The following is a 15852-nucleotide window of genomic DNA, read 5'->3' on the forward strand; positions in this document are numbered from 1 at the left end:
CAAGATAACTTGTAACGAGCAAGTAACGATAATACTAACAAGTATGCAGCAAGGTAGCCCAATCCTTTTGAGGCAAAGGAAAGGTCAAAACGGTCTCTTATAATGAGCAAAGCGTTCTTGAGGGCACACGGGATTTCATCTAGTCACTTTCATCGTGTTGGTTTGATTTGTGTCCGCTACTTTGATAATTTGATATGTGGGTGGACCGGTGCTTAGGTGTTGTTCTTACTTGAAGAAACCTCCTACTTATGATTAACCCTCCCGCAAGCATCCGCAACTACGAGAAAAGTATTAAACTCTAGGATCCAATCGGTCCCTTACGGAATAGTGCATAAACTGAGGTTTAAGTTTCTGTCACTCTCGCAACCCACCATCTATTTACTACTCCAAAATGCATTCCCTTAGGCCCAAATATGGTGAAGTGTCATGTAGTCGACGTTCACATGACACCACTAAGGGAATCACAACATACATACCATCAAAATATCGAACACATATCAAATTCACATGATTACTTGCAACATGATTTATCCCGTGACCTCAAGAACAAAAGTAACTACTCACAAACAATGAACATGCTCATGCTCAGAGGGGTATTAATATGCATAATGGATCTGAACATATAATCTTCCACCAAATAAACCATATAGTAATCAACTACAAGATGTAATCAACACTACTAGTCACCCTCTAGCACCAATCTATAGTTCCGGTAACAAGATTGAATACAATAGATGAACTAGGGTTTGAGATGAGATGGTGCTGGTGAAGATGTTGATGGAGATTGCCCTCCCCAAGATGGGAGAGTTGTTGGTGATGATGACGACGATGATTTCCCCCTCCGGGAGGGAAGTTCCCCCGGCAGAATCGCTCCGCCGGAGGGCAAAAGTTCTCCTGCCCAAGATCCGCCTGGAGACGGCGGTGCTCCATCCCGAAAGTCTTCTCCTTATTTTTTCTAGGTCAAAATGACTTATATACCAAAAGATGGGCACCGGAGGTGGGCCGAGGAGGCCACCACCCACCAGGCGGGCCTGGGGGGCCTGGCGCGCCCAGGTGGGTTGTGCCCACGTGGTGGCCCCCCTCTGGTGTTTATTGGCTCCAATATTTCTTAAATAATCCATAAAAATTCTCCGTGAAGTTTCAACTCATTTGGAGTTGTGCAGAATAGGTGGCCTGACGTGGCTTTTCCAGGTCCAGATTTGCAGCTGCCGGAATTCTCCCTCTTGGTGTGTTCCTTGCAAATTATGAGAGAAAAGACATTAGAATTACTCCAAAAAGCATTATTATGGATAAAAAATATAAATAACAGTAAGAAAACATGATGCAAAATGGACGTATCAACTCCCCCAAGCTTAGACCTCGCTTGTCCTCAAGCGAAAACCGAAATCAAAAAAACATGTCCACATGCTTTGAGAGAGAGGTGTCGATAAAAACAAAATACAGACATAGAGGCATCATGTTGATTATTATAACAGGAACAAAATTAAACATAGGACTTTTATCATAAAACTTGCATCATATACTTCCTATGAATACGTAACAGTTCATCACACAATCGAAGTATAAAGCAAAAAGTCTATTAGAAACCAACAAACTATGTTCTCAGTCAACTTTGCAACTACAATTCATCATCTTTTCAGGAAGAGTCACGTGTCGGAGCCTTTAGGCAAGTCCACATACTCAACCATCATATAGTCTTCTATGATTGCTAACACTCACCTCGTACCCATGAGCAAAACGTTTCAACCAGACACATAGAAAGATAGGGGCTTGTAATTTCGCCTCCCAACATACTCACCTCAAGGGTGATGTCAACAATAATAACTTGTGCTATCTATATTCAACTGGACATATGTGCCTAGATATTTCCTCACCACATGATGCTTGCCAAAAGAGTAAATAAAAAGGAATAGAAGGAAAACTTTGACTCTTTGCATAAAAGTAAATACATAAAAGTAAAAGATAGGCCCTTCGCAGAGGGAAGCAGAGGTTGCCATGCGCTTATTTGTTTGCATGCTCAATCCCTTAGTGCAAGAGAACGTCACGTTGTATTGCCCCTTAAGATGGCAACCTTTATTATGTAGTTTGTCGCTTTTATTCTTTGTCATCCAAGTTCGTACAATGCTCAATTTTCTCTTACACTAAATGATCTTACATATTTAGAAGCAATTTTTATTGCCTTTTTGCACCGATGACAACTTACTTGAAGGATCTTGTTCAATCCATAGGTAGGTATGGTGGACACTTGAAAAAGATTTGGGTTAAAGGGTTTTTGGATGCACAAGTAGTATCTCTACTTAGTGCAGAATTTTTGGCTAGCAAAGATAGGGGCAAGCACCACATGTTGAAGGATCTATGACAATATGACTTCTATGTCAATATAAACAAACATAAACCATTAAGTTGTCTTCCTTGTCCAACGTCAACAATTTTGGCATATAATATTTTGACGAGGGTTCACAATCACAAAAGATTTCTAGGATAGTATATGTATATGTGAATATTCTCTTCCCTTATTAATTCTTTCATGAGTTGCATCATTGACTAATGCTGTGTTTGTCAATCTCTAATAAATTTTTCTTACTTATACTTTTCCTTATGTGGTGCTATCACCTACCATAGGATTAGTATATAATCTTATTGATTTATTTCCTTTCTTTTATTTATTTCCTTTCTCTTTTTCTTTCTTTCTTATTTCTGTTCTTTCTTTATTTGCAACATGAAAGCAAAGAAAGCAAAAACTCACACTAAACTTTATTATATAACTTGCACACGATAACAATGATAGATCACTAAGCAAACTCTAAAAGATGAAAAGATCGAAGTAATCTTTATTCATCTAAGCAAAAGATTGAACTAAGATAAGTAAAAGCAAAAAAGATAATGAGATGATACGATACCGGGGCACCTCCCCCAAGATTGGCGGAAGCCAAGGGGGGTGCCCATACCCGATACTCAGTTCTCCTTGGGTGGTGAAGAGGATGATGGTGGTGAAGAAGAAATCCTATCTGGGCTCCTCTCTCTTTGTCCCGATCTTCATCAGCCAAGCATCTTCTTCATTGTTGTTGGATGAGCAAGAAGACATGATGCCTGGCTTGATAAATCTGACCAGAGACAGCAAGAAAAGAGAACAGAGGATTTTCTCCACGATACGGTGGTTAACAGGTTCGGGAAGTATATATAGATTTTTTTATCTTGGAGGACAAGTACATGAAAAAAAGGAGTACGGAAGGTGTCCCAGGTGGGCACAACCCACTTGGGGCCTGGCGCGCCCTGGTGTCTTGTGCCCACTAGGGGACGCTTCCCGGTAGTTTCTTTATTCCCAAAATTCTAAATTATTCCAAAACTGACAAAAAATATTTTTGCAGATTTTTCGGAGTCTGTTTACTTACCCTACTACGTACCTCCTTATTTTGACGATTCTGGAGTGTTCCGGAAGGACTCTTTTATGTGCTCTTCCGGTGTCAAAGTTTGGATAATATTACTTTCAACATTAATAGGCGTACGTGAGATATAATGCTTTATTCGTTGCCCGTTGACAACCTTCGGTTTAGTGCCTTCGAAATTATTTATTTTGATGGCTCCAGACCGGTAAACCTCCTCGATGACATAGGGGCCTTCCCATTTGGAGAGGAGTTTGCCTGCAAAGATCTAAAATGAGAGTTGTACAAAAGAACATATTCTCCGACTTTAAACTCACGTTTTTGAATTCTTTTTTCATGCCATCTTTTAACTTTTTCTTTGAATAACTTTGCATTTTCATAAGCTTGGGTTCTCCATTCATCTAATGAGCTTATATCAAATAACCTCTTTTCACCAACAAGTTTTAAATCATAGTTGAGTTCTTTAATTGCCCAATAAGCTTTATGTTCTAACTCAAGAGGCAAATGAGACAAGCTTTTCCATAAACCATTTTATAAGGAGACATGCCCATAGGATTTTTATAAGCTGTTCTATAAGCCCAAAGTGCATCATCTAATTTCTTAGACCAATTCTTCCTGGACCTATTAACAGTCTTTTGCAAAATTAATTTTATTTCTCTATTGCTAAGCTCAACTTGACCACTAGACTGAGGATGATAAGGTGATGCAGTTCTATGGTTAACATCATACTTAGTAAGCATTTTACGGAAAGCACCATGAATAAAGTGTGAACCACCATCAGTCATTAAATATCTAGGGACTCCAAACCTTGGGAAAATAACTTCCTTAAGCATTTTAATATAGGTGTTGTGATCAGCACTACTGGTTGGAATAGCTTCTACCCATTTAGTAACATAATCAACAGCAATCAAAATATGTGTATACCCGTTAGAGGAAGGAAAAGGTCCCATGTAATCAAATCCCCAAACATCAAATGGTTCAACGGCAAGTGAATAAAGGCATTTCTTGACGCTTACCGATATTACCTATTCTTTGACATTCATCACAAGATGAGACAAACTTACGGGCATCCTTGAAGAGAGTAGGCCAATAAAATCCAGATTGCAATACCTTGTGAGTAGTTCTATCTCCAGCATGATGCCCTCCATAAGCCTCGGAGTGACATTTCCGTAGGATTTGCCCCTGTTCATGCTCAGGTACACAACGTCTAATAATACCATCTACTCCTTTATAAAGATGTGGGTCATCCCAAAAATAATGTCTTAAATCATAGAAGGATTTTTTCTTTTGCTAGTAAGTAAAGCTAGGTGGTAAATATTTAGCAACAATATAAATAGCATAGTCAGCATACCAAGGAGTACTATTAGAAACATTTATTACAGCTAACTGCTCATCAGGATAACTATCATCAATAGGTAGTGGGTCATCAAGCACATTTTCAAGCCTAGACAAGTTATCAGCTACGGTGTTCTCAGCTCCCTTTCTATCAATAATATGCAAATCAAATTCTTGTAACAAGAGAACCCAACGAATAAGTCTAGGTTTAGCATCTTTCTTTTCCATAAGATATTTAATAGCAGCATGGTATGTGTGAACAGTTACTTTAGAATCAACAATATAAGGTCTAAACTTATCACAAGCAAACACCACTGCTAAGAATTCTTTTTCAGTTGTAGCATAATTTCTTTGAGCATTGTCTAGAGTTTTACTAGCATAATTAATAACATTATTCAATTTCTTATCAACTCTTTGCCCTAGAACAGCACCAACAACATAATCACTAGCATCACACATAATTTCAAAAGGCAAGTTCCAATCAGGTGGTCGAACAATAGGTGCAGAAATTAAAGCTTTCTTGAGTGTTTCAAAGGCTTCTAAACAATCATCATCAAAATCAAAAGGAACATCCTTTTGCAAAAGACTAGTGAGAGGCCTAGAAATTTTAGAGAAGTCTTTAATAAACCTCCTATAGAAACCAACATGACCTAGGAAACTACGAATACCTTTGATGTCCTTGGGACATGGCATTTTCTCAATTGCATCAACTTTAGCTTGGTCCACTTCAATACCTCTTTCAGAAATTTTATGACCCAAGACAATGCCTTCATTAACCATAAAGTGGCACTTCTCCCAATTCAAAACAAGATTTGTTTGTTCACATCTCTGCAAAACTCGATCAAGATTGCTTAAACAATCATCAAAAGACTTCCCATAAACAGAGAAGTCATCCATGAAACCTCAACAATCTTTTCACAGAAGTCAGAGAATATAACCATCATGCATCTTTGAAAGGTAGCAGGTGCATTACATAAACCGAAAGGCATACGTCTGTAAGCATAGGTTCCAAAAGGACAAGTAAAAGTGGTATTTTCTTGATCAGGTTGAGAAACAGGTATTTGTGAAAAGCCAGAATATCCATCAAGGAAGCAAAAGTGTGTGTGCTTAGATAATCTTTCAAGCATTTGATTAATAAAACGCAAAGGGTAATGATCTTTTCTAGATGCTTTATTTAATTTTCTAAAATCAATTACCATTCTGTAGCCTGTAACAATTCTTTGTGGAATAAGTTCATTCTTATCATTAGGAACAACAGTTATACCTCCCTTCTTAGGGACACAATGAACATGACTTACCCATCTACTATCAGCTATAGGATAAATTTTACCTGCTTCCAGAAGTTTTAATATTTCCGTTCTTACCACCTCTTTCATCTTCAGATTTAGTCGATGTTGATGATCAACAACTGGTTTAGCATCAGGTTCCATACTAATTTTGTGCTGACATAGAGTAGGGCTAATGCCCTTTAAATCATCAAGAGTATATCCAATAGCAGCTCGGTGCTTCCTTAGAACTTCCAATAATCTTTCTTCTTCATGTTCTGAAAGGTTAGCACTGCTAATAACATGATATATTTTCTTTTCATCAAGATAAGCATATTTCAAAGTGTCTGGCAATTGTTTTAATTCAAACATAGGATCACCTTTAGGTGGAGGAGGACCTCCTAGAGTTTCAATAGGCAAATTGTGTTTAAGTAGAGGACGTTGTTCAAAGAAAATATTATCTATTTCATTTCTTTCATGCATATGTAAATCATTTTCATGGTCTAGCAAGTATTGCTCTAAAGGATCAGTAGGTGGCACAACAATAGAAGAAAGACCAATTAATTCATCCTTACTAGGCAATTCTTTCTCATGGTGGTTTCTACTAAAGACTCATCACCAAAACTAACACCCACAGTTTGTTTCTGGCAATCTATGTTAGCATTACCTGTGTTCAAGAAAGGTCTACCAAAGATAATGGGACAAAAGTCATCTTGTGGGGAACCAAGAACAAGAAAATCAGTAGGGTATTTTATTTTCCCGCACAAGACTTCAACATCTCTAATAATCCCACAAGGTGATATGGTGTCTCTATTTGCAAGTTTAATAGTAACATATATGTCTTCTAACTCTGTTGGTGCTATTTCTTCCCTAATTTCTTGATATAACTTGTAAGGAATAGCACTCACACTAGCACCCATGTCACATAAACCATGATAACAGTGATCTCCTATTTTAACTGAAATGACAGGCAAGCCAACAACTGGTCTATTTGTATCCCTTTTTTCCCGTTTGGAGATTCTAGCAGCTTCTGCATAGAAGTAGATAACATGCCCATCCACATCTTCTTCTAAGAGATCTTTAACCATAGCAATATTAGGTTCAACTCTAATTTGTTCATCTGGTTAAGGTGTTCTAACAGAGCTTTTGTTAACCACAGTTGAAACTTTAGCATGTTCCTTTATCCTAACAGGAAAAGGAGGTTTCTCAATATAAGCAGTAGGAACAACTGGATCAACATTATAAAGTATAGTTTCTTCTTTAGCTGGTACTGGTTTTTTAATTTCTTCTTTAATAGGTGGGTGATATTTAAACCACTTCTCTTTAGGGAGTTCAACACGAGTAGCGAATAATTCGCAAAAGGAGGCTACTATCTCAGAATCAAGTCCATATTTAGTGCTAAACTTTTGAAAAGCATCGATATCCATAAAAGATTTAACACAATCATACTTAAGCTTTATACCTGACTCTTTACCTTCGTCGAGTTCCCAATCTTTAGAGTTGCGTTTAATTCTTTCCAAAAGATCCCACCGGAATTCAATAGTTTTCTTCATAAAAGAACCAGCACAAGAAGTATCCAGCATGGTTTGATCATTACGAGAAAGCCGAGCATAAAAATTCTGAATAATAATTTCTCTTGAGAGCTCATGATTGGGGCATGAATATAACATTGACTTAAGCCTCCCCCAAGCTAGAGCGATACTTTCTCCTTCACGAGGCCAAAAATTATATATATAATTCCGATCACGATGAACTAGATGCATAGGATAATTTTTTTGGTGAAACTCCAATTTTAAAAAATTCCAATTCCATGATCCACTACAAAAAAATACACTTCCATGATGATACGTGTTTGTCACAGTAGGTCACGTTTTCTGTCATGCATGTACATCCATGAAAAATTTATGACAGAATCAAGATAGTTTCATACCTGTGTGCTGTCGTAGAAGTGTTCCATGACATTACCAAAATTATCATCACGGAAGTGTCCACTTCCATGACGATAAATCACGCGTCATACAAGTGCTTTCGTCAAGGGTGACCGACACATGTCATCCACCGTAACGGAACGCCGTTAAGCTATCGGGTCCGGTTTTGGATCCGATAACCCGTTAACAGTCCCGACCAATGGGGATTTTCCACGTGTAAAATCATCATTGGCTGGAGGAAACACGTGTCAGCTCACCGTTGGGACAGACGTCATCCACTCATTGGACCCAAAGCGCCTATGATACGTCGACACGTGGCACGGCCCAACAGAGGCCCATTCCTATGAAAAGGCCGGCCCGTTTGACTTGGTCAAAAGGTGGCGGGCCGGCCCACGGCAAGCCTGTTAACGGCCTGCTCGCATATAGCCCATTTACAGCCCGCTAACCCAGGGCCCGTTTACGGCCTATCCAAATTAGGCCCAGTAGCGTCATCTGGGCGTCCAATATAATTCCAGCCCGTTTTAACTTCCGGCCCATGTATGGCCCATGACGTCTTTTGGCCCATATGAGGCCCTTAGTAACCCTCGGCCCATTAACGGCCCGTGGTAAAACTGGCCCGTAATGAACAGTGTATCACTTTATACCCATTAACGGCTCATTATTCCGTTGGGCCGTTTCCAGCCCATGTTATCTTTCGGCCTTCTTAGGGCCCATTTATTCTTGGGCTCATTTCTAGCATTCGTTTACTTTTGGCCCGTTACTGTCATTTTCAGCTTGTGGGCCAAATACAGCCCGTGGTTACAGTCGGCCCGTTTGTGGCCCGTTAATACGTTGGGCCATTTTCATAGCGTCATCAAATACGGCCTATTAACGACGGCCCATTATGGTCGGCCCATGAACGGACGATTTCAACTCTAGCCCATTTACGGCCATAATGTGGTCTGTTATTGGCCCATGTTTGGCCAACCGATCATACGGCCCGTAGAAGGCCCATTGATGATACGGCCCGTAGAAGGCCCATTGTGTCTATGCCCTGTAGAAGGCCCATTGTGTCTACGCCCCGTAGAAGGCCCATTGTGTCTACGACCCTTAGAAGGCCCATTGTTTCTACGGCCCGTAGGAGGCCTACAGTAAATATGTAGCCCATTGTTAATGTGGCCTAGTTCAAAAAAATAGGTTATTCTGGCCACTAGCAAACCACGGAAAAAGAACTGCACTGACTACAAGAAAACAAATAAACAAGACAACAGAAATAAATAAGCAAGTAACTTACGCTAGGCTATCACGGCTATTACACATATTACATCCACTGGGCATCAAAGTTCGCCACCAGTGCAAATATAGGGCACAAAGCAGCATATAAACGCCGCAGCAAAACAAGTCCAAAACTGAAACCACTTCAGAAGAGCTCAAGAAACAATATCCTGGGTACCCATAATGCTGGCAAGATGCTTAGCAAGCTTATTAACTTTCTCTTGTTTGGCGCTTAAATCCTCCAGCACTTGCTGTTGCACCAGAAAGTATGCATCTGAGTTCTGCAGGGACTTCCTCAGTCCTTCGGCTTCCTGTCGCATAACATCTGATCGATGTCTTTCAACTTGAAGTTGAGACTCAAGAAGCCGAACTGATTCAGGCAGCGAGTACGAAGAGCTGGTGCCAGCAGTAGTAGCTAGTAACTCGAACACTACATCAAGACAGGGCTTTGGGGTTGTCTCAGTGTCTTCAATATAGTTTTTATCAGCTTTCTTGGAGAACAATAGGGATGTCTCACTATCTTGAACCTGATCTGCATTACTTCCTTTACCATTGCATAACGGGGTACTCTTCTCCAATATTTTATCCGCGTTCTAAAGGAGAAACAAACAAACACATCACATGTTTACAATGTAGTATATGAAACTCATTTTGGTAAACCAGCTCAGTAGTAAGGTGGACAGGATAACAGCATGAAACAAACATATATCTATGTAGTATGGTCACTATATGGTCCATATCATTCTAGTTTATGTTGCCAAATCAAGATAGATACAGTTTGAATCATATCTATTTAAGACAAAGCAGCATAGACAGAATATAAGTGTGGGAAAATACACAACAATAACAACATTTGTAATGTGCATGGCATGAGAACATAACTGTTTATTCAATTGAAACTGAAATCAACATAGAGCAAGTTACAACAGCAAACACGTTAAAGAAACAGGTTTAAAACATACCTGTTGCGCCATTGGAGTTTCAATTGCATCCTTCAAATTTGAAATTAGTTGGTATGAGTAAATACAGTGATGCAATAGCAAAGTAGTATGAACCATAGCTACAGAACCTGACCTGAGAACAATTCTTCTTCTGCTTTAAGCGTTGACTTGGGGTTCGGAGTGGTGGTCCTCGTGCTTTGGGCACTACAGTTGCCTTACTAACTGCTCGTGTTTGGGTGCTCTGTGGTGGAGACGGTGTTGTGTCAACGGGAACTGGGTTACTATCTCCTGGGGTTGGGGTTAGAAGGGGTGTAGCTAGTTCTCTGTCCAACTGGGTAGGGGTACAATCTGCGTGAGTCTGGGTTATGTGTGGTGGGGCTGGTTCTTGGGCAAGTACAACCGTGGTTCTATCTCCATCGACAGGTAGCACGATCTTTTCTGAAGACTGTGTTTTTACTCCCACAGATACTGCCATCACCCCCTCCAATTGAAATGGCTGATAAACAAGAAAAGTAATTGAATGTACAGACATTGTAAGATAGACAGGTGCAATGGATAGTAGGGAAGAAAACAGGGCATGAAATAATTCACATTTATGTTGTCTAACCAAACAGAATAGCAGGATATAATTTCAAATATATGATGGCTAATTAAACAGGATAGCATGACACAATTTCACATGTATGATGGCTAACTAAACAGGATAGAATGACATACTTCAAAATATGATGACTATGTAAACAGGATGACATGATATAACTATACGATGTGTCTATTAAAGTGGTTGGCATGCCATAAATCACAAACATGTCATCGATGGAAACATGATGGCATGATATAATTCACGGATAGAATGACATAATTCAAAATATGATGACTATGTGAACAGGATGAGATGATATAACTGTATTATGTCTTTAGAAAATGGGTTGGCATGCCATAATTCAGATACATGTTGTCTATGTAAACATCATGGCATGATATAATTCAAATATATGATTTATATACTAAGGAAGTGAGCAGAGGGCAATCGCATATATGATGTGTCAACTAAGGAGATGACATTCAACATCGTGTATATGATGTAAAAACTAAGCATTGCAATACAACATATGCATGATATGAGTAATATAACCCTGCCAAGTTTGAGCATACACCTCAGGGGGATAATAGGACTGGTCATCTGCCTCTGAATCCTCCTCTGAAGAGCTATTTGTAACCAGCAACATATTTGCTTCACCAGGTAGCATTGTCTGCTCTGAAGACCTTGTTTTCACTCCAGATTTCTCCATCACCAATTCAAATGGCTGATGCACAGGAAGAGCAGTTGAATATACAAACATTATCGACAAAAGCAATGAGAAATACAAAAAAGGATGACATGTTATAATTCACATATATGACGCTTGGCTAAACAGCATGGCATTGCATAATTCACATATATAATGCCTTGCAACAAGATAGCATTGCATAATTCACATATATAATGTCTTGCAAAAAGATGGCATTGCATAATTCACATATATGGTAATTAGACACTAAACCGGTGGCATTCACACAAATCATGTCTAAACTAAGCAAATGACATAGCAATGCAAGATACCATACGCACGATATGAGCAACATAACCCTGCCAAGTTAGAGCATGCACCTCGGGGGCGGAATAGGACCGCTCATCTGTCTCTGAATCCTCCTCTGAGGAGCTATCCGTAACCAGCGAGATATGCGCTTCGTCAGATAGCATAGTCTGCTCTGAAGACCTTGTTTTCACTCCAGAATTTTCCATCACTGTGTCAAATGGCTGATGCACACGAAGAGTAGTTGAATGTACTAACATTGTTGACAAATGTAATACGTAATGGAAAAAAGGATGGCCTGATATAATTCACATATAAGATGATTGGCTAAGCAGGATGGCATTGCAAAATTCACATATATGATGCCTGACTAAACAAGATGGCATTGCATAATTTACATAAATGATGAATAAACTAAACAGATGGCATTCACACAAAGCATGTCTAAACTAAGCAGTTAACATATTTGATGTATAAAGTGAGCAATGCAAGGCACCATATGCATGATCTAACCAACATCAGCATGCCAAGTTAGAGCGAAGACCTCATGGGGTAAATAGGAGTGGTCTTCTGCTTCTGAATCCCCCTCAGAACAGTTATCTTCCTTTTGATTACGATCCGAAATGGGTGGAGGGGGGCTGCCTTTGCGCCCACCATGGAGCGACGTCTGCATGAAATTTTATTGCCACGCAAGGCTCGTCTCTTTTGCTCTACATGTTCAGTTCCATTGTGTACAATAATTGACATGCATAGGAATAAAACATAGTGAGATTATGTAAGGAGTGCATGCACAAATCCAGAGTGATGGTAGCAAACTGTGGATAGACCCAAAACCAATGATAGCAGGCAGATAATAGCTTTAGTTAAAAAATACAGATAATGGCTCCTTTAATGTTTGTTTGCACCCAACATGAAACTCATAGTAGACACCCGAGATTAACCAGATAGTAGACAGATAGTACTGATTGCTGCCCCAATATGTACCCCACAACCATTTAAAAACTCAAGTTTCAGCATAAGTTTGGACCTGACTCGGAGTCTAATAGGTGAACACGACGATAAAGTAGCATGTCATCATATTAAGCGATGCATAAGGTAAGCAGACATGGAAGAGTGCGACCTCTCTTGCGTGTAGTCCTCAAGGTCATCTGCTCAGTTGATGATGGTAATGCAGTTGTCGTGGCTGTCGGCGGCGGGGAAGAAGATCTGAGGCGGTGAAAGACAGTCTGGAGAGCGGATCCCTGCTGTGGTGAACCCTTCCGTCGTTGGAGCAGCTGAGCTGGGGTGGAACACAGCACCGCAGGAGCAGGACAAACCACACAAGGTTTTCTTTGACACATATCTGTAACATAAGCAATTGTGTAAGGGCTTGTTTGAATTTGAGGATTCTAACAATGCAGGGATAGGAAATAGACAGGAATAGGATAGGAATGCACGTGCAAAACAAAGAATTTAAAAACACAGGATTTCTGCCAATCTGGGTGTTTGGTTTACAAGAATTGGAAGATCACATGATGCAAAGAAGTATGGTGAGATTAAGTCAAACCACAAGAAGTGTACAACCTCTTTGGCGAAGCCATGTCGATCTCAGCGTGATTGGGTTGGCCGGTGAGGATGCTCCGGCTGACTTGGCTGTCGGAGGAGGGGAAGAAGATCTTAGGCGTCTGGAGATGGAGCCCGAGGTACTGCTCCGCTGTGATGGAGGATTTCGTCGTTGGAGCAGCTCCGGTGAGTTGTACGACGCCGAGGCTGAAGCAGGACAAGAGAGACAACGTTAACCTAAGTGGAATTCTAATAGCATCTCCAATAGATGACGTAAAATACATAGCCACAAAGTGCTAGATGTATACATCAGCCGCTCATCTCTGAACTTAACTGTCGAAACTGAATTTAACTGTCGAAACTGAACTTAACTGTCAAAACTGAATTTTGCTGTCGAAACTGAATTTTCCTGTCGAAACTGAACGCACTAGAGGTGAGGCTACACGTCAGTCAACTGACTTTTTTATCTCTGGTCAGTCGATTTTGCAGCCGTTGGATACGAAATCAAGGGCCTGCAGTTCATCTTCAACCTCCACCCCCCTGAGCCGCCAGCCACCACCGGCCCAACAGCCGCCCCGAAAACACTCCCCACCGCCGGTCCGCCGCCGCCCCGACCATCCCTCTAGCCCCCCCCGTGCCGAGCTTTTTCTCCGGCGATCCCCACGCCACCGCCCCACCACCGCCGGCGACCACCGCCCCCACCCTAAACCCTAAGATAGATAGTGGGGTACTTCTCCGGCGAGCCCCCCTCCCCGCTGCGGCTGGTTCTTCCTTAACTCCGGCGAGCCCCCCCACCCCCCTAAAAATTGACTGATCCAAAAGTCGATTCAGTCGACTGAAGTGTAGCTAAATCGGAGTAGCATCGCAAGAAAGAGCAAGAGCGAGAGCAGCAGTGCGAGCAAGAGCAAGAGCAGACCAGGCAGGGGACCGAGAGCAAGAGCAGAGCAGCAACGCGAGCGAGAGCTAAAGCAGCAGCAGCTCCTACTGATGTGGACGTCGCCGCCGAGGGAGCGACGTCGTGGAGGAAGTGGCCGGCGACGCCGCGGTGGATGGAGCCGTGCCGTGTCTGCTCGGGACCGAGCGCCGGCAGCACCGTGAGATCGAATCAAGAAGAAAATGCAGCGATTAGTGTACAACCTCTTTGGTGGCGCCGATTAGGCCGCAGCTTCATCCGAGGAAACGGTGATGCTGATGCTCTTCCGGTGGTGTAGGTGAAGACGGCGGTGTGGGAATGGAGGTGGCGCGAAAGACGAGGGGATCGTCGGGGCAGCTCCTTGGAGGTGGAGGACGGGGTGGCTGAACCGGCGGGACGACCAGATCGACGACGGATCCTCATCCGGTACGGTGGATGAGGGACGTCGAGGTGTTGCTGTGGACGAAGTCGTCGGGGAAGAGGCTCCGGCTGGGTGGCGAACGGAGGAGGGTGTGGGGCTTCGCGGGTTTTCCCGGCCTCAGTGTACGAATGGGTGGGCGGATGGGATGGGAGTGGGGAACCATGGCTTAGGGACGCGCTTGTCCGAAATGTGGGGTATGTTACGAAAGTACCCCCACCGATTTGAGGCGGTTCTTTCGGTTCAGGGGTATCACGGGCATTTCGCGTGTCGGGATTTCACAGGAGGTGGGAGTTTTCGCGCGCGTTGTAATTTTGGAATAGCAAGGCGCGGGTTGAGATGGAGGGAGTTGTCGGAGCACAACGAGACAAAGATATATCTTAAATATTTCGGGCTAACAAGGCGCGGGTTGAAATTTCCGGACAAGCCTAACGTGTACTGTACCAAATCAATTCGCACTACAAATGTCATTCAAAACTTTGAATTCATGTTATGTTCAATTAAAATATTTCGCTACGTGTATAATGCATGCAACCTAGTACTCAAATGAACGTTTTAGTGCATTCCAAACGTATATACTACCGCGTCAATATGAACTAAATTTGAATTCGTTTCTCTATTTGAATAAGATCTACAATAATGATTGTTGTGAAGTCAAAGCGTTTGAATTCGTTTCTCTGTTTTAATAAGATCTACAGTCGTCATTATTGTCAAGTTAAACCATCGTTTGTGTATTATCTTCACAGCACACCACATGATTAGTCTCGAGTTACATATGAACTATGTGTACTATATGAACTCGAACTCGATTTTTTGAATCCACTTTATGTTGATTTCAAATCATAGTACATTTCAAGCTCTAGCTAGATCTTCACAAACTAAACCATGTCTCATATGTATAATGTGTTTATCACATTATGTATGGTGCCCCGCCCCCTACGCCTACAAGTATTTAGATGTGAGTTGCAAACACCACACATTACCAAAAATTCAAATAAAATGTGAGAATGTTCGATATATAGTATTGTTTAGATTGTTCGATATTTAGTTGTAAGCTGCAAACGCCACACATGATCACAAATTCAAATAAAATGTGAGATTGTTCGATGTATAGTATGGTTTAGATTGTTCGACATTTAGCTGTGAGTTGCAAACGCCATGCATTATCACATTATGGTATAACATGTGCAAAACCGCAACACGCGTATCACCGCTATATTCATGCATGCATATGTTTAAAACACTATGATCTCCTATTCAAATATATGAATCCACTTTCATATCAAATTATGATCT

This window comes from Triticum aestivum, chromosome 1D, assembly GCF_018294505.1.
Source record: "Triticum aestivum cultivar Chinese Spring chromosome 1D, IWGSC CS RefSeq v2.1, whole genome shotgun sequence".
NCBI lineage: Eukaryota > Viridiplantae > Streptophyta > Magnoliopsida > Poales > Poaceae > Triticum > Triticum aestivum.